Below are 17591 nucleotides of genomic sequence, written 5' to 3' on the forward strand. Positions count from 1 at the left end.
TGTTCTACAATTTCACATTAAAGTTGTTTTTTAAAGTTTTTTATTTTGTTTGTTTAAGGACAGCTATTCTGAAGTCAATGATAGAACATTCAGAGAGGTTTTTGCTTGTTTCTAGAATTGAAGTCAAATCAATGTCCATTTGTTCTTTTTGTATAGGGATTGCCCTGTCTAGCCAATGTAGACAGCTAAAGGTCCCCGTAAGCAGATGATGATGTATACGATGCTGGTAGAAGAGCAAGTGGATGAACCTTGGATACTAAATTTTGTATGGGATAATCCAATAATGATGTAGTCTGTATTGATGAGGGGGCAAAACCAGCATCGGGGTTTATAGCAAGGTCTCATGGCTTGGTGAGAGTAGGGTTGGTAGTCTGTCACTGCAGAGAGGCAGTTTGAGATAGGGGGTTTGCTTGTGAGCCATGACAAGCTCGTCCCCCAAGGCTAACTTGAGACAGTCATGCCTCCCGCCCTACTCTACTTTCTAACCAACTTTGAGTTACCCAACTAAGATGTAGGAGATATTCTATTGCCCACTATGAGAGCAGCAGTGCTCCATTACAGGAACAAGGAGACATCCATGCTGCTTCAGAGAGTGATCTTGTTCCTATTATTGGGGCATAACCCCCCCAGAGGTTATGCCCCAACTAGAATTGTTCCTACATTTTACTCCAGTGCAGAGCTGGTCAGAAGCTGAACTTGGTCATCCATTAGGTGAGACAGAATTTTGCCCAGTGTCAGATCTGCAGGTGATTGAAATTATCAGACTTTTGTTGACCTTAATGGAGTGATGGCAGTTCAAACAAATTTAGCAATTAACTATCATTCTGTTGTCAAGGGCACATGTATAACAATGGTAAAATCTGTGAAGACAATCCTATCCTAGTAGTTTTATAAATAAATTTGTTTAGCACATTGTTTTATTTCATGAGCTAACCTTCTAAAAACTAGTCTTTTCTCCAAAAACAGCGAACTAAATACTGTAAGCTAATGCCTCAGTATTAGAAAGACAGGCATATATTTTACTTCTCAATGGGCACATCTACATGAGATGCAACTGCAAAGTGGTTACTGCACATTTATTTAGTACTTGGGTTGCTGGGTTGCTGGGTTTTGAAAACCTCCAAGGATGGAGCTTCCACCACCTCTGTGGGTAACCTGTTCCAGTGTTTTACTACCCTCCTAGTAAGAAAATTCTTCCTAATATCTAACCTAAACTTCCCTTGATGCAACTTGAGACTGTTGCTCCTTGTTCTGTTATCAAGTCAGTAAGCAGCAACTGACCATTTACTGCTTAATACAAATGCATTTTTATATACACAAATTATGTAACCTGCTTCCCTTTGGCTTGTGCTGCATATAGCTCAAAATAATAGTGATTGTTTATGGTTTCACTTTATAACATTTTAAATTACTAAAATTAAAAACCTGAAAATTATTAAAGATGTTTTTCATTTTTGAACTTAAACAAGTTGTAAGCTGAACAATCATTGTTTTCATTTGATCTCTCCCTATTCATCAATATTAGAATGGTGCAGTAACATAATCTTGGAGGTAATTTCTCTAGCAGCTACATTGGTGCGTTATCTGCGGCAGTAATCTAAAAAGTCCAAACATATGTAATATAACTGTATAGTTTTGATTGAGCTCAGTTAAAGAGATATGAATCAGGCCTGAAATCTTTTCATTGGATCCAAGGGCGCTGCATCCAATGTTATTAGAATCTGAATTTTGAATAATCCGCCTCATTGTTAAAGAATAAAGATCAATGCAAATGAACACTATCTTGTGCTTTGCACGTATTTTAAATACCAAAGAGAAATATGAACAGGTAATACCTGACAAGCTCATGTCAGTGCTTCCCATCCTGCCTCTACCATATAATTGCCACTTCCTTTGCATGGTAGGTAGAGGGAGAAATAACTGAACATTCAGATAACCAAAAAAGGGATATATATGAAAGAGCTGTACTAAACAAATATTACTCAGTCTCCATGTCTTACATCCAAACAACAATAATTTGTTTGGAAATTCTACCATTATTTATTTGGAAATTCAACCTGAAAGAATCTTGAAAGGAGAACATAAGATGCTAGTGGCTAACTTCTATGTCAGTGTCACCAACCTGAGTACTTAAGGAAATAAATACACACATATGTTATGGTAAATAAGATCCTTTGTTTCACCCAGAGGTTTCTCTTTTTTTAAATTTAAACAGAGCATAAAGCTTTCAAGCATGATGTTGATGAGAACAGTTTTGTTCGAAATCAGTTCAAAAGTGTGATGTGATAATGAACCAGTTACTGTGTATTTTGCAAAAATTTATAATGAGAAGGTCAGTGTGAGATTCAATAGTAGTAGGATTTCCACTTGAGCACAGTACGTTAGAAATGAAGTTAATCCAATTCATGTACTAAACTATTCAATATTTGACATTAATTGTGGGATTCACTGTGTTTGTATATGATCTTCCATATTTTTTGCCCATTTTCCTTTGCATTATCTCCAAAAACACTTTTATACAGAACAAGTGTCTTCTAAGCCTTAGACATATGTTCTGCTAAACAATAATGTTGTATAAGTGGCACAGAATTGGCATATTACATTATTTTTATCATTTACTTTAAATTTGGTCTTATTTATGGATAGTTAATTGGATGCTTATCTTGCTGGGATCCTATGACCCCAGCTGACTTCCTGCCCTTTGGGCAGGGGGCTGGACTTGATGATTTTCCGAGGTCCCTTCCAGCCCTAATGTCTATGAAATCTATGAAGTTTATTCAGTTCATGAATAATCTTATCTACTAAAATGTAATCTATACTAATTTTTTTATATTTTAAAATCATCACTGCTTCCATTTTTCTAAACACAAATTTTGGATCAAATTTTTCACTTCAGGAGAAAAATCTGCCAAGTGATAAAGCGTAATAAACATCATCTTCCTAAAGTCATACTCCAAGTCAACAGCATTACGTTTTGCTACTGCCTTGCATATAAAAAGGAAATAATTTGTGCATGCAACAGGTTATAAATGAGACATTATGCATTTTTTCCTCTGGGGAGATCAGGAGTTTATGATGTGAGAGAGAACAGAAAGGTACTATCTCATCTTGACTGGTCTGATTAACATCATAACATACATCTCCAATGACATACTAATGTCAGATATTTGCACAGTTAAAGCAAAGATAATTAAAATTATATATATTAAAATTACTATTTAAGCTAGAGTTCTACCAAGAAAAGCAGCTATGTACAAATAATGCCTTTTTATTCAACAAATCTGCACCTTTTGTATTTCAGTCATATCTGTTTTTATGAAACACTTTAGAGAGAAAGAGAGAGCAAGAAAAAGAGAATAACTATTCTGCTAGTTACATACCATCTATGGAGGCAGAACAGCTGGGTTCCAGCTGTAGTGAATAATTATTTATACAAAATGAAACAGTGTAAACAGGAGAGACTGGCACTACCAAACTTGCAGCAGTTCTGTGAATCTTGTCAATTCACTGCAATGTCACAAATAGTTTCAGAAGGCAGTTACTTTTAAAACAGAGCCACACTTCTCTAGAAATCTAGAGAGTTTACTAATGTTCAAATGCATCCGACAAATATGGCCATTCTAAGATTACGTATAAAATTTATGCATATAGGTTTATGTAAAAGGTATGCTTTCATTAAATGGGTGTGGAAAAGCAATTACAAGCTTCTTTGCACTGTTAGATTCAGATTAAAGGTAGAATAGAAATGCTCAGTGCTTGGGCCAAATGCAGCACCAGTGGTATGGACAAAAGCAAAATGAATTTCTTTTCACAGTCCAGGACCCTTTTACTTCATTGTCAGGCCACCCAAAATTTATTCAAGGCATGCAATAACAGTGAAGCTGCAGACATAGCACCTCATTTGCAGTATTAGCTTTATAGTTGGGAGTAGTGGCAATAAATGGAGATGACTGCAGAAGTAAGAGTGGTGAAAATTTCATAGCACAAAGTGAGATTGGCAAAAGACTATTGGTGAAGAGAAATCTGCAAGACAAAACCATGATATATGAATGCCTGCAGACAAGCCTGGCACTTTCTTTAATACATAATACTAACATTGCTACTACGGGAAAGCAATGGTGTTGCCTACTTGAAAATGTACCTCCATTACCCTCATTTCTAGTGATCATGTTGAGGCCTCCTGAGAGTATGCCCCTACCTGCTATGATGGCTCCTTCAGAAGGTGAAATATAATTACAGAGTGGTTACAACTCACATGACTGACATAGTAAAAATAACTGACAGATGACTGTGCTTTGTCCACACTACTGTTCCCACTGTGCAAGATCCTGAAAATAAAATGGGAAGACAAAATGCCAAACACAGAGGTGCTGGAGCATGCAGAACCGACACATTAGAAACCACTATCAAGAAAAGGAGGTGGCAATGGCTCAGCCATGTCAGGAGAATGGGAGGAGACTGTGTCCCCAAGAATATTTTGTACAGCAAGATTCAAGATGGCTCTAGAAAGTGTGGTTGCCCTCCATGGCAGTACCACAATATGTGCAAACATGATATGAAGTCATTCAACATCAGTGTAGATAGCTGGGAGGAGTGCACAGGGAACATCTGGCCCTGGGTGCAGCTCAACATGAAGTGGTTTTGATCCAGAGGATGGAAGCAAAGCAAGAAAGAAGGAAGCATCATGCTGTAAACTTGGACTCCAACTCAGACCATGGGTCTGTGAAACTTGTAATAACCTGTGTCACTCTCAAATTGGGCTTGTCAGCCACAAGCAGATTCATTGGGCATCTGACTAGACCTCTTATGTATACACAATGATCCAGAGGATCAATTGTTGCCTATGTATTCTCACTGTTGGTACTGCTAAAACAGCTACACTATTATAGAGAATCTTGAGATACATTTTTGGTATAAAGCATAGACTGAGAAGTGAAATGCTAAATGTATTTTATTGCTCTGACCAGATCTTCTCACTAGCTGGTTGAAACATTCAATTGACTTCTCTTCTCTGTGTCATACTTGGACTTCAGTACATATGAAATGCTGAGACTGAAAGAAAGAAAACTATCTATGCTGGAGATGCTCAAATGAAATCAGATTTAACAGACATCCCAGAATTCACAAAAATACACAGCAGTACAAGGATGCTGTTCCATCCAGGGTTAACACACTGATGTGCCAAGAGCAAAATCTCCCCTGTCATGTCTGTTGTTTATATTAGCAGATTTCTCAGAATTAAAAGATGGCTTCTTTACAGCTAAAAATAAAAATAGCTAAATAAATACATGAAATTGAAATATTAGAAAGTGGAGATTGGGGCTGCCTGTGAGGGAATGGATTACATACTTATCAGTGACTGATAGTTATAAAACTGTAATATTATTTATGAAATAAGCAAGGCAGGAGAGTTTAAAATTATGCAGAGACCATTTCTACATGACAAAAGGAAGAGCAAAGAGATTATGGAACATGGAAGAAGAGGGTGCATGAAAATTAACTGAACAATTGAATACAAAAAAGGCAGTTATCATTGTAAATGGTGCTGTGTGCTCTTTTAATTTCCTTTTTCTCTTATTATTACTGTATTGGTTTTATTTTTGATCAATATAAAATGTAATTATATAAAAGGATTATATAAGGATTACAATGACTTTAAATGAGGGGAAAGCAGCAAGAGAAGATGAAGTCTTTAGAAACAAATATACAATTTTTATGCAAATGCTCTTTATAAAGGAGAAATATAAAAAATATATAAAAAGCAAGTAGAACTTTTTTCTAAAGAGAGTAGTTTTCAAAGCCTTCCACAAAATGCCAGCTGCATTTTAAAAATCAAAGAATTCAGAGAAGACTTTTTTTAAAATCAGCCTCATATTATATCCAGTGCATTCTCATGTAATTAAATTTATCATTGATATGAATTTCTTTCTGAAGCAGTTAAAGTGTCAAAGGAGAGCAGTTGTTATTGACCTCCATTCACAGACTGACAGAGCAAATGAAGTTCTGTTAAGACTTGTATTTTCATTCATCTGCATTTCCATATACTGGTTAGGTAGAGTTTTGAATCCCTTTGAGCATCTTTCTTCTGGACATACAAAAATAGGCAAGTGCCAAGGATGACCCAGATCACTAAGGACTAGGCTTCCAGTTGTCCAGAGCCAAGTTATAGGTTTGGGATGATGACTTAGGTTTAGGGAGCCAGAATCACATGATGGCTGTACAGGTATAGGGCTTCCAATAAGAGAGCTTGCTCTACCAGATTGGGAAAGGAAAGGGTTATCATGAACTTAGAGGATAGTTTCTCTTGGAAAACAAAGAATCTGGAGTTGGTCTGGCAGAGGTCCCCTGCTGTGAAAGACACAGAAGGTCCCTGGGTATTGATATGAAGCTAGACATCAGGCAGATAAGGTGACTTGTCTTGAGATAGATACCTGCAATGAGAGACAGGATGCGTCCTATGACAACATGAAATCTTATTAGTTTTCTGAAAAAAATAGCTAAGAAGATGTAGGTTTTGTGAAAGAAATGCTGAGTCCCAACACCATAGAATTTGGAAAGACGTGCTTGGTTTGACGTATGAACCATGGTATTTCATAAACTAGACATGAAGGTGTTATCTGACACGCACAGAAATCTCAAAGCAGTCTTTGAAAACTCCAAGAATGGATAACTGATGCCAGTTTCTGTATGACCTTCTTACAGTGAGCTTATCAGTAGGGCTCAGCAATAAGACGTGGCACTGAAACTGTGGGAGTTTCATAATTGACTTCAGCGAGAGAAACATTAGGTCAGTTCTGAGTGTTTCTGAAAATTCCACGCTAAAATTCCATGTTGTTCTCACGTTTTATCAAGTGGCAAATTTAAATTTCAGATATGTCTGTGTAATGGAGCGCCCAACAACTTACTGTAAAGTCCATGGGACTTAGAAGCCAATGTCCCATTTTCAAATGACCTAAGTGTATTTGATGATTTAGAGAGAGAAAAAAAAAGAAAAATATTTAGCCTTAAGCTGCCACCTTGCCCTGCTTTCTGCCTCACTTGAAACGAACATGGCTATCCATCTCCCTCCTCTGTGTGGTAGCATTCTACATGCCCACCAAATCACTGGCCCAGCTTACATCTGTAAGTGCTAATGTATTTTCAAACAGGAAATAAAGCCTATATATTAAAGTAGAATGATGATTTCCAACATTTAATTATAGAAAAAGTAGGCTTGTAAACCTTACAAGTGAAAGCAAAAAAAAAAAAAAAGATTTTGAATTTGTCTGTAAAGAACATTGTGTCTACAACATGTAACCGTTCTTGTTGTGATTTTTCTATTGTGCCTAATTCTTTTTTTGAGAAGCATTTATGTGATTCAGCATTTAGGTATTACAACTAGGGAAGATATTATCATCAAGAAGTCTTCAGATGGTGTTGTTGATCCTGTCAAAACAGTCTCCTTTGACTGAGATTGTATTGCAAACTCCTATGTAATAATCTTTGTACCTTAAATGACTGCTGAAAGAAAAGTAAAAAAAAGTGCTAATGTCAAATTTTTAATTCTTATAGAATAAGCTAGCAGCTTTTAATGAGTTATTTTGTAGCTTATTTTATTGTCAGATGCATTATTTTGTGAGGTAATTTCATGACAATTCACCAGACCAGAAGGATTAGCATTGAGAGAAGGAGAAAAAGGAGGAGGAAGGAAGAAAGGAAGTCAGGATGTCGCAGTTAAGTGACAGTTGACAGTACTAAGCAGTAAGGGTGACATTTAGCATAATACTATGCATCAAATTTAAGCTTTCAACATTCCCAAAATTAAGCATTTCATTTTTTAAATTTGAAGTGACTTTTCATTATGAAATTTCCTTTATTTTTACTTTAAAAATATTTAAGTGGCTTGAAATCAAACTGAAATGTTTCACTTCAGGTCAAAAAAACAGTTAATTCAACTCTAAATGAATATTTTTGATGGCTTGGAATTGCCAGGAAGATAAAATATCCATTACATGTCCAGCTCTGCATCGACAGTTTTTATATTTTCTATAGTAATATTTTCCTACTTTACAAACAAACTAGCATTCTTGAAAGATAACAAGAACACTCTCTTTGGGCTCCTCTTAGATATCTGACATTTCTGAAGAAGATGCCAAAGATTTCAGATATACCTGTGAATTGATACAACCTGACAATGTAGCTTTTGAAATGTCAAACTGAAGTCTGAAAGAAAATAGGTGTCATTATCTTTACAGAATAAGAACCGTGTGTTGTGGGGTTACTGTAAGTATTCTGTTTGCTATTAATTTGTTTGGATACTAAATTCCATACCATTTCCAAAGCCTTTGTTAATGGCTTAAAAGTGTAAATATTTATTTTCCTTAGTTTGTAAAATGAAGCCATCATCATGTCTCTGGGCCTGTCTAAATCTGAATGATTAGATGCTTACCCCAGGAGAGCAATCCAGTTTAACCAAGAGAGGTATATGCCTCCAAATAATAATCCAGTTACCTGAATGTGCTTAGGGGTAACTCACAGGAAATACAAAGCATGAGTGTTTTTGGACACCCCTTGCTCTCAGGGGGCGTGTCCACACATGCAGAACTGTGCGCTTGCAGCAGATCAAATAGGAGAAACCCAAATTTGAGCCAGGGATTTTTGCCTCAGCACACATGCCCAGACATGCACTTTGTTATGTGGCAAGTTGTGCCACTTGGGGAAAAATAACCCTGCCCAGCTCCTCCCAGATCTGCAGCCAGGGGCAGCTAGAGCCTGGGGCCAGCACCTGTGCTGGCCCCAGCAATATAAAAACCTGCCATGTGCTGACCCCAGCAGTATAAAAACCTGCCCTGGAGAGCAGCCAGTTGGTATTTGGGGGCACTACCCCTTGTGCCAGCTGGACTGCTAAAGCAGCCCTAACTTAGAGTGGCCCCTGCACCCTCTCCCTACTCCATCAGTCTGGCAGTGGGGGCTGCTGCCTAGTTGTGACCTACTGCCACCTGCAACAGCATCTGCCCCTCAGACCTGTGGCCCCAGGGCTGCTCGCCTGCCAGACCCAGATGGGGTGTCCCTGCTCTGCCATCTGGGCAGCTATTGCCCAGAAGATGTGCTCCTTGTGGTAGCCCGCTTTGAACTATCAAAGTGTGTCCTCTTGGCCCCAAATGGCCAAGAGTTCAGCCACCTTGTCTATTCTCCAGCTGGGTCCCCAGTGCTGGCCCTGGACAGGCTCCTCTGCCCGAGTCTCGCCACTTATCTCACCAGCAGAGATCCTGGTGTTCCCTATTCAAAAATTGCAAATTCTCTGATAAGAAACCCAAAATCTCTCATTAAAATACCCAAAATAATGTTCTTTTGCTATTAAAATGAAATGCCACTATATATAGAGAGATCAATTGGGCAAAGTTTTATTGATATATTTACAAGATTAAAGCAATTTGGAAGCTTACCAGTGCCTCTACCATCATAATAAAATAAATTCTAAATATCTATACACTTTGGCATTCACTTTTGGCTTCTTTGTCATAAAAAAATCAGAGCTACCCCTATGTACTTCGCTCACCAGGATGTGCAGCTCTGCACAGCACTGATATTCTAGTGCCCTGCCCCTGCCCTTGCCCCTCATTCTCAACCCACAGCCTATCCCCCACACCACCCCCACCGCAGTCCCCTCACTTCTGGCCCTCAAGGCATCAAATGCAGACTGGCAAAGTTCGCAGACAACAGTAAACTATGGGAGAAGGCAGTCACACTGGAGGAGAGGCTGAGAATACAGGCTGACCTAGACAGGCTCGCAAGGTGGGCAAACTAAAACGTTTTGGTATTTAATGTAGAGAAATGCAGGGTGCTCCACTTCGGGAGGAAAAACCAGCATCATACTTACAAGCTCAGCAGTGCTATGCTTGCTAACACCGTGACTGGAAAAGACCTGGGGGTCTTGATTGACCACAAAATGAACATGCACCACCAATGTGATGCTGTAGCCAGCACAGCAAACCAAACTCTGGCATGAATTCACTGATGCATCTCAAGCAAAGCCAGGGATGTCATCCTCCTGCTTTACTTGGCCTTAGTGAGGCTGCAGCTGGAGTACTGCATCCAGTTTTGGGCCCCCCACTTCAAAAGAGGCATGGATCTGGGAGAACAGTTGTCCATCAGGGCTCCCCAAGGGATAACAAGGTCTAACGGCCACAAACTTCTGGAAGACTGATTTAGACTGGAAAAAATTCTTTACAGTCCAAGTGTCCAGGGTCTGGAACAGACTCCCCCCAGAGGTGGTGCAAGCACCTACTCCGGGCTCATTCAAAAAATGTTTGCATACTTATCTTGCTGGGATCATTTGACCCCAGCAGACTTCCTGCCTATGTCCGGGGGGGGCTGGACTCAATCTCTTGAGGTCCGTTCTAGCCCCTAATGTCTATGACATATATGACATCTATTTGAGTGATGGGTTTATAGGGTTGGCTTGGGGGTGTGGGGTTTGTGCATTGATTGTGGGGGGACTGTGAGTGTTGGGGGCTATGGGGGGGAGCTGCTCAGGAAGGGTAGGTCCTGTGCCCCCTGCAAGGCACAGTCCCCCTGCACAGCTCACAAACTTCCCCCACAGGGGCCACAGCTCCCCAACAGGGCCCACGGCCCCCCAACAAGGCCAAATGTCCTCTGTGGGGACTAAGACTCCCCCTGCAGGGCCTACATGCCCCCCCACAGGGGCTAAAGCACTACTGCAGGGCCACATTGCCCCCCCCCCCACAGCCCACAGCTCACCCACAGCAACAGCAGCCATCAGGGCTCTCAGGGCTTCCACATGGCGCAGGACAGTGTGGCTCAGCTCTGGCCTCCTGGCACCCAGCACTGCCTGTGGCATGTTTTACAGGCCCAGCTCAGCTCAGCTCAGGGTCATGCACCTTTAGGCAGTTCTGGGATGCTTGGGCTGTCACTCAGGGACCTGCATCACTCATGGGGACCACGTGTCATGTCAGGCCGAGTCCTGCGTGCACAGAACTGGCCCAGCTCTACGGCACACGGGGCCCATGCACACAGGACCTAGTCCAGCATGACATGTAGTCCCAGCAAGTAGCATGGGGCCCCAGGTGACAGCCCAAGCAGGCTAGAGCTGCCTGAAGGTACATGGCCCCACACCGAGCTAGGCCGGGCCCACGCGATACGGCACAGGCAATGCCAGGTGCCAGGCAGCCAGGGCCATGCTGTGCTGCCCCATGCTGCTCAGGGGCTGTGCCAGGAGGGCCCTGAGGGCCCCAATGGCCACTGCTGTTGCAGGGGGAGAGAACTATGGACCTTGTGGGGGGCAGGTAAGGGACGCACCCCTCCTGAGCAGCCACCCCCACACAGTCCCCTTCCTTCTTGGTCCCCTGTACTCACACAGTCCTGGCTCCAGTCCCCCCCCCACACCCGGTCCCTACTTACCTGGGGACAGAGCCCGGATCCAGGTCACTGCAGCCTGCACCGCTGCTTGCCCCGCATGTACTGCAGTGTGCTCCAGCACCAGCATAAGAGGCAGCCATAGAGACACTCTGGCTGGCTACCAGAGTGTCCAGGACCATGGTCTACCCCATTTTTTTTTCTCTGTGTGGGGTTTGTTTGGTTTTTTGATACCTGCATATCCAGGTTTCTGGGGTTTTTTGTTCCCAGCATGCCTCTCGCTGTTTCTCAAACTGCCTTGAGAAGAAGCAAGAGGCACATGCGGGCTTGTCTGGATGTGCCCAGAAGATATATACCCTGATTTAGGCTGCATATTAGGTGCCTCCATTTTCTTGATCTTTTTCATCCTGCTTCTGAATGAAAATCTTTAACTGCCCACTCACCTATTGCATCATTGTCTAGAGGTTGCAATACACACACAAGACATGGGACACCTGGGATATAGATCCTCTTAAGCTTAAGGGAATGCAAACTAATATCCAACTTCCCAAATAGAGTGCACAGGCTACAAAGTAGTTCAAGCATGGAACTCAGCACTTAGAGTAATCAGCAGGAAGGGAAGAGGAAGACCTACATTCCAGCCTCTGAAGGCCATCAACAATTATCCATGTTATATCCAGGCTTGAAATCTGAGAACTTCAGATATTACCACGTCTCATAACCAGTTTCTGAACAAATTCATCATTAAAGATCTGTTAAAGTGGGAGTGTAAACAATAAGGCCCTGAGGGTCTTTTGGAGAGGTACAGCTCTTTGCCAGAATCGAAGCTACAGATCCCTTTTGAGAATGTGTTCCAGTGGTGGCATGTTGAGCAATGATTGTAGTCAACCTGGAAGCCCCCTGACCCCATTCCCAGAGGTGGGCCTTGATTTGGCTGGCAAGGAGCACTGAGGTATGGATCCAGCCTTAGGGACAGTGAGTTCAACACTTCCTTAACCTATACAATTTCTAGCTAAATTATCAGCCACAAAAAAACTCATTTGAGGAATGCCAGTTTTTGGCTACCAAAACTTTTTCACTTGGGGTATGTACAGACGTTTGGGGAGGCTAGGGGGAAGTTTCATTAAGTTCTGGCAGGGACTGGGGGGATCAAGGGGACCAAGTGCCAAAACTGCTTCTTACACAACTGGATAGGTGCCTTGTAGTTGGATAAAGATCATAGAAAATCTTCCCTCAGTGATGTCCATTGAATTGTATGTCCTCCAATAATATTCATAATGTGGGCTTCCATATTTTCAATAAAAATCCAAACCTTACACAACCATGTGGAAAACAGCTTTACAAATAACTATGGAGTTGATGCACTCCATAACATGTGGCTAACCTGCAGTTGTGTACAAATGGAACTCTATTTGTTGAAATGCCTTTTGGTTGTAATGGTGCCCTACTCACAAATGGGGACATCTAGTTACTTACATTTTAGACACATGAATCTTTCTGAAGGTCATAGCCTCCCTAGACTTCATTATCTGCATTAAAATGATAGCTATTGAGACCAATATAGCTGCATTCCACAAGAGAAAGGGAGACTAAATTGCTGGTAAGTGGACTTCAACCGAAAAATTGGCAAACCTAACTGATAAATCTGGAAGGCACTCAAGCATTTTCAAGTTTTTTGAGAGATACTAGTAAGTACACATTTAAATATAATTTAGTATATATATTAAAGATTGTTTATCTTGGGAAAAGACCTGTTCCTTCATCTTCTGGATATTGCTGATAATACTATGCTTCATTAGGGACAAAATTAGCCCAATACAAATGATAGCATCCCATTTCCTGTCTAAGACGCTATCATTTGAATTGGGCTGATTCAAGATTTTGAAGATTATTATTTTCCCATCTGCCAGAGCCAAGTGAAGAACAATGTTAGGGGACTGGGTTAAAAAAAAAAAAGGTTCTATTCCTTCAGGTATGGGTTTTTCCTGTAGAACCACTATACTGTCAGTAACATCCTTAAGTATGCAGTAACTATGATAAATTGCCTAGTGGGACCTTAACTAGTCCCAAATCAAATTCAACTAGATCTGCAGAATTCTGACCAGTCTGTAGTACACAGAGTTCTGGTCAACAACTTGAAGGGGAAGAGACCCCACTAAACTTTCTGGCATCCTACTTTTGCATCTTAGTGGAAAATTTGATTGTGCTATGTTCAGGGACATTGACCCCATAGTGATGGGAAAAGAGAAGGAACTGTATTTGCATATAGATATAGTTATATATACATACATACACACATACGTATGTGTGTGTGTGTGTGTATATCTATATATATGTGTGTGTGTGTGTGTGTGTGTGTGTGTTACTATATTTTCCTCCTTCAAACATTTTGATTTTTAAAAGCTGTTTAGCACAATTATTTGATTCCTCTCTCACTTTCCTCTTCATTCCCCCACAAAATGCCTCTCATTCTTGATTCACTGCATACTAAATCAATGGAATACAAACAGCAGCAAATGAAATAAATGCATTTTTTGAGACTTGCTGCTAATCTCAGACCATTATATCCTGCATTAAACTGAACTTCTGGTTATTTTCAAGCTTACCACATGCAGGCACAGTGTGCTCTTATTTAATGACCTCTCTTGTAGTCTAAAATGTGCAATTCTAATTTAGGTACTTATATGGGTCTCATCACAGTATTTGAGCAGTTCTTCTAATGCATTTATCTACCAACAATATTGTGATGTAGGGAACTGCTGTTCCCTGTGGCACAGAGACTAAGTGATCAGTCTATGGTCACACCAGAACTCTGCAGTTGGGCAGGAAATTTAGCCCTGGCCACCAGGTCCCTCTATTGCAGGGGTGAGCAAAATATAACCCATAGGCCACATCTGGCCTGCCAGGCACTTTCATCTAGCCTGCAGTGTCCCTCAATGAATTCTGCCCACCCAGCCCTTCCAGTCATGGGGGTCAGAGCAAGGTGCCTGCACTCATCCCCAACATATCCTATTATGCCTAACTCCTACCCTCCCACTAGTGGAGATGCTGCTGTAGGCTTCCCCAGCATCCCACCCCCCTCTCAGCAGCAGGTAGGGAATTGGGAGCAGGGCTGCAGCTGGGCAGAAGGCTGGACCATGGAGCTAGGGCTGTGGCTGGCTTCACTGTGAAGCCCTTGTCCAGGGGGACAATGGCAGCATGGAGCTCAGGTGGGCAGGGTATGGGTGTGAGGGGGGAGGAGGGTGGGGACCTCTCCTACACTGCCCCCGTGGTGTGCAGCCCTGGTGGGCAATGGAGGGAGGAGCAGCAGTGGCAGGTGGGCGGGGGGACACATGGACACTCTGCTTGGTGTTGGTGCCTGCCTCCTGGCTCCACCCAGTGCTACGAGGAGCGCAGGCCCCTCTGGGCCATTTGTTTCCCCAGCACTCCCCACAGCTCCAGTGCCTGGGACTTCCTTCCAGTGCTCTGGGAGAGCTGGGAGTGTCAGGGAAACAAACAGGCCAGTGCGGGCTGCGCTTCTCATTCCATTGTGCAGCACTGGCCATAGCCAGGCACCAGCACCCCCACCTGCTGCTGTGTCATGGAGGGACTGTGGGAGGGGTCACCACACCCCTCCCACTCTACAAACCACACACACAGATACACAAAGATACACAACACCACACCACCCACCCCGTATTGCCTGCGTTGACTGCAGGAGAGACCAGTGTGTTCCAGAGCCACAAACCCACATCCCACAAATACCACACAACACCCCAACATACCCTATGCCGTCCCGCACACAGCCAGACCTCTTCACAAACTCCCCCACACCCTACCACACATGCACACCCACACTGCACCATCCACACACACAAACATCCCCCACCATACACACACCACCACCATACACACACACACATGCCCCACAACCACACACCCCCACACAATATAATAGACTAAGAATTTATTTTTGAGTTATTATGCAATCACATCTATATACAGTACACAAACACAAATCATGACAAAAATATTTTTTGTAATAAAATTAAAATATGTTATAGTGAGTGTTTGACATGTAGTGTATGATTTGGTTTCTTTTGGTTCTAAGATGGTAACCACCCCCCTCCGAAAACAAGCATTTCCGGGGAGCAAGGGGAGGGACTTCTGGTGGCAAAGGTCAGGGTTTAGGGGTGGGACTTCCAGTCCCAAGATGGCATCCAGGGGTCAGGGCAGCTGTCAAAGGGCAGGGTTACCCATGCAGCCCTCGACAGCTCACCAAACCTTGTTAAGCCACCCTCCACCTGAAATAATTGTCCACTCCTGCTCTATTGCCCTGAATAATGGAGCACTTTTTCTCTGTCTGCATAATGGAATGTTCTAATAATATCTATTATACAATTGTCTGAGTCAAGTGGTCTCTATCCTTGGTATGTTAAGTCCCCCCTTCTCAAGCACTTGCACCCCAACATTCTTTTCAGGCACTCCATCTTTAAATTTCCTTTCTTTAGGATTTTAAAATACCAAGTTTACCAATAGCTTGTTGTTTCAGCTAAAAGTTTCAAGCAGTTTTCTGAAATTTCCTTAATATTAGTATAGCAGTCTCAGGGTCATAGCTTTGCCAGTGTAATGAAGAGAGATAGAGATGTCTTCTGCAGATGTAGAAATGGATAGTTCTTTCTAGAAAGCTTCAGATAGCTACTTTGTTATTCCATGTACATCTCTACAGAATTTCATAGCCTGTTATATTCTGGTTGAGGAATTATTCATCATCTAACCTTTCTTTATTAATTTCCTCCTCTATTATATAAATAGAGTGCAGCTTCAATTGTAATTAGATAAGTTCCAATAAATAAAAAAAAAAGCATACTTTCACATTTATTGAAGACACACTTTAAAATACAGAATGTATTGCAGCCTTTCAGAGCTCACATTCTCTTATCCATGGTCATATTACTAATATTTTTTCTCTCTCACTAATGCAATCCCTCAGAAGAGCTCCAAAAAGCTATAATGACTGGGGACTAGTAAATGATCAGACTCAAGAGTCTTACATCAGAGAGGCAGGAAATATCCAAAAACCATTAAGTAAAATTACTGAGATACTAGAACTCATATGGATAGTGTAAAATGAGTAGCTAGACTAGGCCTTATTTTCCAAATCTTTGCATTATAGTTCACCATAAACAAATAGCTAGAATGAAAATAGAAACAGAAGTAGAAGACTAATTTATAAAGGCTGATTCCAATATATTAATAACCAAGAGAGCTAAGTAGAACAAAGAGTAATCAGACATTATTTGTAATTTAAATTGACATTTTGAGAAACAGAGGGAATTTCATAGATTTTAAGGGGCTGGAGGTCTTGCAAGATCATCAGGTTCAGGTGACTTCAGCAAGGTGACTGTCCAGTCTCCTCTTAAAGATTTTCAAGGTAGGTGATTGTACCACCTCTGTGGGGAGTTTATTCCACAGTCTGGACACCCTAACTGTGAAGAAGGTTTTCCTAGTGTTAAGCCTGAAATGGTCTTCCAGGAGTTTGTGGCCATTTCTCCTGGTTTTCCCCAAGGGTGCCCTGGTGAATAGTCTCCTCTCAGCTGTCTCTTTTTTAGGCTGAAGAGGCCCATGTCCCTTAGCCTTTCCTCGTATGGCTTTCCGTTCAAGTCTCTGATCATATGGGTGGCTCTTCTCTGGACTCTCAAACTTTTCCACATCTTTGTTGAAGTGTGGCACCCAGAACTGGATGCAGTTGTCCAGCTGTGGTCTAACCAATGCTGAGTAAAACAGAAGAATCACTTCCTTGGTTTTGCTTGAGATGCATCAGTTGATGCATGCCAGAGTATTTTTTGCCCTGCTAGCTACAGCACCACATTGACAGCTAATGCTCATACTGTGTTCTATTATTACCTGAGGTCTTTTTCAGTCATGGTTCTAGTCAGTTTGGCACCACTGAGCCTGTAAGTATGTTGGGGGTTGTTTGTCCCCAGATGGAGCACTTTACACTTCTCTGGTTGTTGAACTTCATCTGTTTCCAATCTGCCCAACTTGCCAACCTGTCTAGGAGCACCTGTATCTGCAGCCTACCTTTAAGTGTGACCATGCTACCCTATAACTTGGTGTTGTCCATGAATTTGGCCAGTGAGCTCTTCACCCCCACATCCAAATCATTGATAAAGATGTTGAAAGCACTGGACCAAGCACGGACTCCTGAGGGACACCACTGGACACTTCTCGCCAGGATGACAGAGATCCATTCA

At 41.8% G+C, this 17591-nt stretch overlaps 1 protein-coding gene across 2 annotated transcripts in view; it reads right to left on the bottom strand.

The window, feature by feature from the left end:
* TRDN (triadin) overlaps positions 1-17591 on the bottom strand; it is a 130097-nt gene that overhangs the window by 91613 nt on the left and 20893 nt on the right. The window lies entirely within an intron of this gene.

The sequence above is a fragment of the Alligator mississippiensis genome, chromosome 1, assembly GCF_030867095.1.
Source record: "Alligator mississippiensis isolate rAllMis1 chromosome 1, rAllMis1, whole genome shotgun sequence".
Taxonomy (NCBI): domain Eukaryota; kingdom Metazoa; phylum Chordata; order Crocodylia; family Alligatoridae; genus Alligator; species Alligator mississippiensis.